This window comes from Phyllobates terribilis, unplaced genomic scaffold (genome assembly GCF_046119375.1).
Source record: "Phyllobates terribilis strain yellow unplaced genomic scaffold, ASM4611937v1 Scaffold_4__5_contigs__length_816908805, whole genome shotgun sequence".
Classification (NCBI taxonomy): domain Eukaryota; kingdom Metazoa; phylum Chordata; class Amphibia; order Anura; family Dendrobatidae; genus Phyllobates; species Phyllobates terribilis.
The window spans coordinates 133292870-133301533 of NW_027362764.1; the positions used below are offsets into that span (position 1 = coordinate 133292870).

The 8664-nt window shown below is 46.9% G+C and overlaps 1 long non-coding RNA gene across 1 annotated transcript in view; it reads right to left on the bottom strand.

Moving 5' to 3' along the window:
- LOC141264244 (uncharacterized) overlaps window positions 1-8085 on the bottom strand; it is a 78182-nt gene extending 70097 nt beyond the window's left edge. The window contains exon 1 of the long non-coding RNA XR_012319852.1: window positions 7927-8085. This is a non-coding gene — a long non-coding RNA (uncharacterized lncRNA). The remainder of the gene's footprint in view (window positions 1-7926) is intronic.
- Between the last annotated feature and the right edge of the window lie 579 nt (window positions 8086-8664).

The following is an 8664-nucleotide window of genomic DNA, read 5'->3' on the forward strand; positions in this document are numbered from 1 at the left end:
TAACATATATTCCTATATATAAACCATAGGATGGAACACAAATGTAATAGTACCAAGTGTATAACACAATGAGCACATCATAGAGGTTACTGTTGTAAAGACAGGAGAATTCTGCTGTGGCTGTTGCTTAAGAGATAGATAGATAGATAGATAGATAGATAGATAGATAGATAGATAGATAGATAGATAGATAGATAGATAGATAGATAGATAGATAGATAGATAGATAGATAGATAGATGATATATAAAAGAATACAGCAATACTCTCTAAGCGCTGTGATGTATGCAAACATTGAATATATGAAATTTGGATTACTTCTATATAGAATATACTATTAAAAATGAAGGTACTTAGCGCATATATTGGCAAATTCAAGGTGCTTTTCTATGATGGGACCCTAACCCTATTATATATCAAACAGGCTTCTCCCGGGCTATAAGCCTACAAATTTAAAAGGTAGGTAGGATCCAGCACTAAAAAAACGCATTAGGCTGATGGGAAGAGTGCATAGTCAGAAAAGGAGGGGGTCAACACCTCCAATATTATACTGCAAAAAAACAAAAACTGACCAGCACCTCTGTACCAAACAAAACAAGTGTGAATAGGTGTAAACTGCTATTTGTAGGCTTTTAGCCGAAGAGAGACATGTTTGATATTAGGTTTAGGGTCCCATCAAAGAAAGGTCAACTTGCCATGGTTGATGTGCTCTCATAAATTGGCCAAATTATGCACTAAGTACCTTCATTTACATAGATAGATAGATAGATAGATAGATAGATAGATAGATAGATAGAAGTACTTAGTGCACAAATTGGATACTGTAATTTGTGTGTGCCCAACTACTATGACTAGACTTACCTTTCTTTGATGTGACCCTAGCCTAATTTTAATCACATATACCTCTACCAGGCCAAAATACTACAAGTTTGTTTAAAGGGCAGGTATAAACCAGCACTAATTAATGTTTGCACAAATCTTTGCGCTTACAGAGACTGCTATATTCTTTGGTTGTATATTATGCAGTCATAGCAGCTTCCACCTGTTCTCACTTGCTTCATTCTGTTCAGAAGTGCAGGTCAGTATTTGTTTTTTTGTAGATAGATAGATATGTGTTGTATCCATTTTTTTCAAGAATAGAACACATACCCATTGTAATCTATGGAGCCATTTACATGTCTCTTTGCCTATATCAGGCTGCTGTCAGATGGGGTAGCAAAAACGTGGTGACAGATTCCCTTTAAACAGTTTTTGAGAATGAAAGATCATTGCAGGATTGAAAGAGGCATTTTTCTGTAGTAAGATGTATTCCAAAGTTTTTATTATATTGACTTGTACTGTTGATTTAAAAATAATAAGTAAAAGGGTAATTGTTCTTTAAATGGCCCATACATTAACAGTATGTAAAAAGGTTGTCCAGGATTTAAAAAAAAAATCTAGCAGCAACAAATACGTGACAATATAGAAAAAATAACTAAATGCTCCACAACTCCAGAGCTGCAGCTTCAGTGGTTATGCTACAGTGATCACTTAGAGTATGTACACATAACTGCTGCAGCCAATCACTGGACTTAACTGTTCTATATATCGTTAATGCAGCATGCATCATACCTGAGGCCAGGGACTGGCTACAGCGGTCATATGGATGTACAGCATAAGAACACTGCAGCAAATTAAAAAGTGGGGACCACTAAATCTGTGATTCTAGAGGATTTAATAGGTGATTAGGTTATTTTTATCATTTTGATACAACCACTGCTGTTTGTCTTTTAAAAATCCTAGAAAACCCCCTTAACACCAGAATCTGATGTCACATAACTCATTTGTAATCTCCTGTAATAATTTCTTGATGAGAAACAAATCTCTCCAAAGTCTTCATGACTGACCTATTAGGAGGTCCTGCATTGGGGCTGCCATCTTAGTGAACCCGGGGATGAACCTTCGGCAGTAGCCTACTAACCCGAGGAATTGCCTCACTTCTTTGATGTTAGAGGGGCTTGGCCAGCTCTTGATTGCTGTAACCTTGTCGGGGTCGGGGGCTACTCCACGTGTCCTAGGTACTGTACCTTCGGTTTCAACAGGTGACACTTTGAGGGCTTCACCTTCAGGCCAAAGCCTGCCAGGGCTTCGAACACCTCTGCCAGGTGTTTCAGATGGTCCGCATAGGTCTTTGAAAATACAATCACGTCGTCCAGGTAAAGTAGGACCGTTTCAAAATTTTTGTGTCCTAGGCAGCATTCCATCAGCCTCTGGAAGGTCCCTGGTGCGTTGCAGAGCCCGAACGGCATACAGTTGAATTCACTGAGTCCCATCGGGGTGGTGAAGGCAGTCTTCTCCTTGTCAGCCTCTGCCACAGGAACCTGCCAGTACCCGCTAGTAAGGTCCAAAGTAGAAAAGAAGTTAGCTGATTTTAGTGCGGCTAAAGACTCCTCTATTCTAGGCAGCGGGTATGCGTCTTTATGGGTGATACGGTTGATTTGTCTATAGTCTACGCACATTCTCATGGTGCCGTCCTTCTTTTTCACCAGAACCAAGGGGGCTGCCCAGGGGCTACAGCTATCTCTAATGACCCCAGCTTCTTTAATTTCTTTTAGCATGCCCTTTGCGTTCTGATAATGTGCAGGGGGTACAGGTCTGTGTCTTTCTTTTATCGGTGGGTGGCTCCCTGTGGGGATGTGGTGTTCTATCCCCTTTACTCTGCCGAAGTCTAGCGGGTGCTTACTAAAAATTCTCTCGTACTCCTGGACCACCCGGTAGACTCCTTATTTTTGGTGCAGGGGAGTGGAAGTCAGCACCCACATGGAGTTTCTGGCACCAGTCCTCCTTTTGTTTCTGGGAGCCATTACCCTCCGCCTGTGGAGATGGAGGCAAGGGTTCCACGGCCCTGATAGCTTTGTGTTCGACAACAAACAGTTTGGCGAGTGTAGCGTACCTGGGTAAGTGTACTTCCCTCTCCCCAATGTTGAGGATGCGGACGGGCACCCTCCCATGACGGACATCAACCACCCCCCGGGCTGTCAAAATGGTGGGCCTGCTGTCTGAGTACACGGGTTCTACCATGGCTTGGTAGTCTCTACCTCTCAACCCGATTGCAGTCCGACACCAGATCATTTCACTTTTGGGAGGCATGGAAATGGGGAATGGGTCACTCAGTCTTACGCTACCGATCTCACCACCAGACAGTTCTACCTGCTGCCGTCTCATCAGGGCTTTTATCTCCTTGTTGAGGACTCTCTGTTGGCTGGAACTAGCATTCACCGCCACCTGTTGTAGAATTACAATTACCTCTGAAAGACAATTTTCAATCACGTTAGTACCCACAGTTATTTTAGGGTGACTTTCACGACGGTCAATGTCCACAACAATTACTCCCTGTGCCGGAAGTTCAACTTTACCAATCTTAATGGTCATCTCCTTGAACCCCATCTGCGGCACGGGTAAGCCATTACTGGCGATGATGCTCAAGTTACTGTCTGGATACCGTGTGATATCAGCATCAGTCCAATACTGCTTAAAAAGTACATAAGGGATAGTGGTTACTTGCGACCCAGTATCCAGCAAGGCGCTCATGGGGATACCGTCCAGCACCACGGGTAAAACCGGGCGCCCCCTAACGTACTTATTACGCCAATTGTAAGGGCCTGGTGATCTTATGCCTGGGGGTTGGCCCTCTGCCCCAGGTTGGACCCGTTTAAATTACAGTACCTGGAAATGTGTCCGGGCTGGTTGCATCGACGGCAAATGGGCTGTCCATCCTCTACGTAGCGGTCTGTGGGCCTCCCTCGGAACGACGGGATCCTCCTCTGTCGACGCCACGGGACATCCTCCGGACTTGAAGCCAGCTCGATGGGTCTTGATGGGTCCACTTGTAACGCCTGGACGGTCCTGGTCAACGCTGCGACGCTCCTGGTCAGCTCCTGGACTTGGTGGTGCAGGTCTTTCGACGGGGCTTGGTTCAGGGCCCTGTCCTTGAATTGGGCAAAGGTCAGATCAGGGTTCTGAAAGAACATGAGGCGCAGCTGGGTCCTGTGGGCGCTAGACAGCAGACCTTCTATAAACTGTTCTGTTAGTAGCTTATCCGCCAGGGTCAGCTTGTTGGATGGCCCTCAAGGCTTCCTGCAAATTTAGGGCATAGTCTCTGATGCTGTCATGTGCCCGCTGCTTACATCCATAGAACCTCATTTTAATTTCAGCGGAGGTACGTGTGTCAAAGGTACCCCGCAGCCGGGCCAGAATACCCTTCACGGTCCTTTTCTCCTCAGTGGGCCATGATTTTACCTCCCTTTGGGCTGCGCCAGTTAACTGCCCTGTTAATATGCTGACCTTCTGTTCCTCTGTCAGGGGGTAGACTTGGAACAAACTGTACAGCCTTTCCTTAAAGTCAGTTAGGGCATGGGGCTCCCCTGAGTACTTGGGCAGCCAGGCCGTTCCAGGGATGTAGGGCAGGGAAAATGGCATCACCGCTGCTGCAGCTGCGTTGGTGGTAGTGGGCACCTCTGTATCCGACATCTTCCTCCCCCCTAGTTAAGCGTGGCCTACCTTCCGACGATCCTCTTCTGTAGGCCGCGGCTCCGCTGCTGCTGCTCTGGACGAGGACCTTGCGTCGCGTCCTGGTGACGTCAGCGTCGCTCTCTCTCCCTTCCAGGACCTTGCGCAGCGTTGGTGCGTGGGGCGGAGCTTCGGGTCTCGCGCGGTTTGGACGTCCACGCCCCTCTTCTTCCCGCGAGGTGTCCTGAAGATGGCGTCCGATGGCGGGAAAACGGCTGAAGATGGCGGGAACCGATGGAAGATGGCGGGAGACGGCTGGAAATGGCGGGAAACGGCTCCAGACGGCGGGAAACCTCTTTTCAGGTAAGTGCAAAGTCTTTTTCAGGCACGCAATACCCGTTTGTGGCGGGTTGGTTGCAATCCTGCCGACTACGCCAAAGCTGACTCGCCCCCTGGGCCGTGGGGCACTCGGATCCGGGCAGTAGGGGAACGATGGGAGTAGTAGTGGCAACCCGGTTCCGTGGCTCAGGGTGGTCAGGCCAGTAGTAGTCCGTTATGCGCTGATGATTATGTCCGACTACGCCACCCGTGGATTGCGGTTATTAGGAACCGCCGCTGCATGCAGACCGCTGGGGCTGATGAGGTGTGCACCTAGGGTAGTGTGACTCCCCACGGGAAGAGTGCGGCCCCAGGGCAGTATAATGGATGGTGGGAGTGATGGTGGGAGTGATGGTGGTGAGAGTCCCAGTATCGGTAGTGCTGGAGGCGCGAAGGAGCACACAGACAACAGGTTGCAGTCCAGGGCCTTTACTAAAACAGGTATACTGACCCATAAACAGTCCCGGCTAGGAGGGGACCTGGATGTCTGAGAGCAATGGGGAAATTGGCCCTGGTCAGGGTGAGGGTGTAGGCCTACCGTGCTTTCTGTGCTCCTTCTGGCTATCTCCTCCTTATAGGGTAACTAACAGCCCACGTTTCCGAGCCTTCCGTGTACTCTCGCCTGTATGGTCTGCGACGTGGGTTCCTTTCTGTTCCCGGCCTGGTACGGCTTTACTGGTCCCTTCTGTTGTGGCAGAGCCTCCCGGTTTCTTGGGTCAAGTAACATACAGTCCCCTGCGGACTGGTTATCTGCTGTAGGATGTGGACTCCTCTCAGCCTCAGACGCCAAAGTCTGGTAAATTAAGTCCTTTATCTGCCAAGACAGGCTCACTTCGCCTCTTGTCTCTGGCTTGTGGCTCCCCTCCTGCCACACTTCCTCTTAGGTGCAATATAACTTTCTGTCCCTGCTCTGCTCCGGGACACGTCTCAGTGCTGAGACAGGTCATCCAGTTCTCCCTAACCCTGCCCCCAGTACCAGCTTTTATACTGGCCTGAGACAGGAGGTACTGCATGCTAATGTTCCCCTGACTAGAGAACCTCCCCCTTGCTCTCAGACACAGCTTTATTACATTTTGTGGCATCCAGGCCAGGGTGACACACTCACATGGGATCACGCCAGGCCATCTGCAAAGCCCGACGTGGAGCGCAATATAGTCTAGCGGACCGGGCTGAGGGAAGCAAAACACTTGTTTAAGTCCTCCGCAAATCTACGAAGCCTTTGAATATTTTGTTAAATGCTTTCCATACACTTAGTTTAAAGGGCATCTGTTAGAAGAATCAACCCTCCTAAGCCATATATATGGGCTTGCAGATCATATAAAGTTGAATAATATGGTACCTTGATATCTGCAATGAGATGTTTTATTCCAGTGAAATCCATGTTTTTCTTAATAAGTAAATGAGCTGTTAAGATCTATGGGCCGGACAGAGATCTCCCTGAGAATCTGCCTCCAGAGATTATTTTATATGAAGGTGGTGTCACCAGTTTGAGACATGTAGACCAGGAAAGCAGACTGTCATTCGTTACATGTATTACATGTATCCCTTTTATTTAAAATAAGCTCTGGAGGCAGATTCTTGGTGAGATCTATGTCCGGCCCATTTACATATTAAGAAAAATGTTGATTACTCTCGATGTAAAACATCAGAACACAGATACCAAGGTATAATTTTAGTTAACTTTCTATGACCTACATACCCATGTAGACGTCTTAGGAGGGTTGATTCTACTGACAGATTCCCTTTAATCTTGGTAATGATGACCAATCTTTCCTGTCCCATGCTTGTGTACCAGTATTAGGGCGCAGTCAGACGGCCGTATTATTGGCACAAGGATCACATCGCCATCCTCAGACTGGCCGTCGTCTCTCCTGACCAGAGCATGATAGGTTCATGTATTTCTATGCAGTTGTCACGCTCAGGTCAGGAGAGCCGATGGCCAGTCCGAAGATGGCGATGTGATCCTCGCTCAAGTAATAAGGCTGACTGCAACCTAAATGTCAGGAGACATTATTCAGGTGTAACACAGTGCGCGGCGGTAGCCATGGGAGAGCTACTTGTGCTTCACACCCTGGCACGATACATGAAAATGGGGAAATGGCTGGGTGTGTGAACTTTAGATGTGGTGGCAATACGCCCTTGCAGACTGCATGGTGCCGTTGTATTAGGTCGACCAGGACAGAATGTTACAAAGTTCAATAAGGGAGGCCATATTTCATTAATAGTGATGAGCAAACATGCTCGGATAACATGTTATCTGAGAATGCTCAGATGTTATCCGAGTATCTTGGCCGTTCTCTGATAATATGTTCGAGTCCCTGTGGCTGCATGTTTTGCTGCTGCAGGACATCTGCAGCACATGCGGGGATTGCCTAACAAACAGGCAATCCCCACATGTGATGCAGCTGTCTAACAGCCATGAGACATGCTGCCGCAGGGACTCAAGCATATTATCGGAGCACGCCCAAGATACTCAGAAAACACATTATCCGAGCACGCCCAAGATACTCAGAAAACACATTATCCGAGCACGTTCGCTCATCACTATTCATTAATAAATGTATTTTTACTAAACAATAACGTTTGAGGAACTATATACAGCAGGTAGAAGGTATTCATCTTTAAGAACATTTCTGTTATGACATGGAACATTATCATGCACTTTCCCTTCTCTTTCCTGGAGTCACTCTCACTTTCAACTTCACTTAACTCTTCTGCCTCAACACAGCCCAGCACACTCTATTCAAGGAGCCTTCTCGTCCCCAATAATGGCACTTCAGTCCAGCAAGTAAGAGTCCTATACTTCCACCCGCGGTTCCGTGTCCTTATCCCTTTGGGGGAGTTTTCTATGCCAATATAGTCACTACTTAGCTTTCTTCTTTATTGACACATCTGGACCACCTCACGGAACATTTACTCTTCGTCTCTCTTATCCTTCCTTTTTCGTCCTGTTTCCCAAGTGACAGACAACTCCTTACCGTCCTACTAGGCTTCCTGCCCCAGGCCCCGATACTTTTTCCTTTACTCTCTTTTGCTCTGGACTACTCCGGACACTACTCACCTCCTCCCTGTTGTCACTTCTCTTGTAGGAGCTTACTACCTGCCTCGGTCGACCCCCTCTTGCCACAAAAGCACCCACAGCATGTAGTAGTTCTGCTACTCAGCCAGATCTGAGGTCTGCTACTACTGCAGGATCGTCCCTGCTCTTCCTGCCTGGGCTAGTCCCAACCATTAACTCCTCTCTCCCTGTCAACTGCCTCTGACTGGGCAGAACACCACCTATAACTGTCAATGTAAAACATTAAACATTCCAAACACCATAATACATTACATCATTTCACATATCTTCAAGCGGGAGTGTGGGCAACACCTCCACTTCCTTACACAGGCATAGGGTTAATTATTTCTGTAAAGCAAAACTTCGGTGTCACCAGCTGTTGCCTCATCTTTCTTGTGTCTATAATTGAATGTTAGAGGACACAAGTCGCTGGCGCCCTCTGCTGTCCATTCATGTGTATTACCCTTTTCTTAAAATTTTCGTTGCTCTCAATTAGAGAAATGAAATTATAGTCCTGCAGTTATTGGCTAACAGAAATAAAAGAAATGATGCTAGACAGTAAGCTTTCAAGGGTGCTTTGGTCTCTTAAATTGGGAAAGTCTAAGCTTTGCTGTATAAAATGTAAGTCGTGTCCACTTGCAATTGAGTGACTATAGCGTGTTTGAGTCATTCACTTCCCAGTGACTCACTAATGACTAAAAGTATTTTGAGGATTAAAGATGAAAGAAGCAAAGCAGAAAA